Source organism: Capra hircus, chromosome 11, assembly GCF_001704415.2.
Source record: "Capra hircus breed San Clemente chromosome 11, ASM170441v1, whole genome shotgun sequence".
In the NCBI taxonomy this organism is placed as follows: Eukaryota; Metazoa; Chordata; class Mammalia; order Artiodactyla; family Bovidae; genus Capra; species Capra hircus.
In genome coordinates, this window is record NC_030818.1 from 65,005,853 (window position 1) to 65,008,221 (window position 2,369).

At 40.7% G+C, this 2,369-nt stretch overlaps 1 non-coding gene across 1 annotated transcript; it reads left to right on the plus strand.

Moving 5' to 3' along the window:
- Positions 335-406, plus strand: TRNAC-ACA. Its single transcript has one exon. It is a non-coding gene; the product is annotated as a tRNA-Cys (tRNA).

Here is a 2,369-nt window from a genome sequence, read left to right on the forward strand (position 1 = left end):
CTTTACCAGCTGAGCTACCAGGGAAGCCCTACAAGCACTGTGCACCAGGTAAATATATAATTACATAATAAAGGTAGAAATTGTTTAAGAAGATTCCAGCCAAATAGGACTCTCAAATAATTCCTTTATTACTTAGGCATTTTATGTAAGCATAAATAAACATGTATTTTGTTTATAATTTCTAAAAGTATAATATTATTTTTATTTTTAAAAATGGATTAAATGAAGAATAGCAAGAGAAAATATAGAACTAAGGGTGAAAAATTAAATAGCATATGTCACTTAAGTTTGATTTTTATAATGACTCAAATTATCTTCAAGTAGGGATTTGCCATCCCTGGTGGCTCAGATGGTAAAGCATCTGCCTACAAAGCGGGAGACCCAGGTTCGATCCCTGGGCTGGGAAGATCCTCTGGAGAAGGAAATGGCAACCCCCTCCAGTACTCTTACCTGGAAAATCTCACGGACGGAGGAGCGTTGTAGGCTGCAGTCCATGGGGTCGCAAACAGTCGGACATGACTGAGCGACTTCACTTCTCTTTATCTTCTCCCAGGAAGGATTTTAGGAAATTTCTGTTAAGTGTATATAGCCTGAAGCCAAAAAGAGAAGTTCATTAGAGCTAGAGTTATGGTTGATAGTATTGTCCAAATGAAGCTGGCTCTATCTATAATGAAAAATCAGCTAGGAGAGTAATATCTACCCAACTTTATTTCAGAACCATAAATTATAGTCTCCTACAGAGTACCTCTAAGGGTAAGTGTTCTGAAGGCAGGTCCCTCTATTCTTACCAATCACCCTAAAATAGGAGGAAAAGGTGGACAGACTTAGCTCTCCTCAAAGTGATTTGACTGGCATTCCCTACTTTCTCCAGAGCTAATGGCCTCTAATCAAAGAGAGTCTTGGCAAGCAGACCTTCCAAATGCCTTGTCCAAGGCTTATCCCTATGAAGACTCTGTCTCCTCTGTGGGGCCCATCTAATTGATTCCCTCATTAACTGCTAATATGGTCCATTTTTTTCCCTCAAATTTTATCCTTTTCCAAATGGATATAGCTCTGTGCTAGGTATGATGGAAGATTCTCTATAGATGGGTGGTGAGGTTCTTCCTCTTCAGAAGTGTGCAGTAAGATTGAAAGGAAGATTTGCATGTAGAGAAGTAATAGCATCAGGTGAAGAGTATTCTGTAGCCTGTTGAGAATAAAATCATAAAAAGAGATAGATGTGAGCTGGGATAATCCAGAGAGTTTTCCTAGAAAAACTGATCTTTGGTATGTCGGTGGACTGATAGGTTTCTGATCACTGTGAGCACTCTGAATGTTGACAGCTCATCATCCATTCATTCGAACATCATGCAAGAAATCCATTAAGCCCAGAATTAGTGAGTAGCATTCATTTCTGGTTTTCCCATATGCTCTTATCCTTAGGGTCTTAACCAGCAGGGAAGAACAGGTGGAGGTGTGTCTGTTTTAATGGTCATCTTTATTCATCCAACACTAGTTCTGTAGCATGGATGCAATTTGAAGAGTTTATCCAAGAAAAGATATCTAGTGTCTCTTACTGTACTCACAAAGTTCTCTGGAAACTTAATAGTTCACTATATTTAACTCACTTTTACTACTTTTTAAAAATGTAGCGTTTGTTCACTATGTACTGTCTATGCACCAGTCAGTGTTATAGGTATGGAGAACTAAAAACTGACAAGGCTGTAATTGAGAGGTAAATCACAACCTGAGAGGTCCTCTCCAAGGAGTAAAGGGCCCAAGCCCCATATTAGTCTTCCCAGTCCAGGGTACCTTCTCTGAGAAGACAAGCCCCCATAATGTCTGGCTCTGAAAATCAATGGGGGAACCAGAGGGCTGAGCAAAACTGAGATTCCTTTCTTGAAGGAGTCATACACAAACTCACTTGCTCTGAATTTTAGCACAAAGGCAGTGTTCATCAAAAGATGAATGCAAGGACTTCCCAGGTTATGCGGTGGTCCTTCCTGCCAATGCAGAGGGCATGGGTTCAATGCCTGGTCCTGGAAGATTTCACACGCCAAGGGGCAACTAAGTCCATGCACCACGACTACTGAACCCAAACTCTAGAGCCTGCATACTGAAACTATTGATCCTGTGTGCTGAAACTACTGAAGCCCATGTGACCTAGCACACATGCTTTGCAAATAGAGAAGGCACCAAAATAAGAAGACTGTGCAACACAGCTAGAGAGTAGCCCCCACTTGCCACAGCTAAAGAGAGCCAGCGTGCAGCAGTGAAGAGCCAGGACGCCCAATAAATAAATAGCCGTTGTTCCTTAAATACAATTCAAAAGAACCCTTTTAAAAAAAGATGAACAGGTAAAGAATATGTGGCCTATCTACCTATTTATA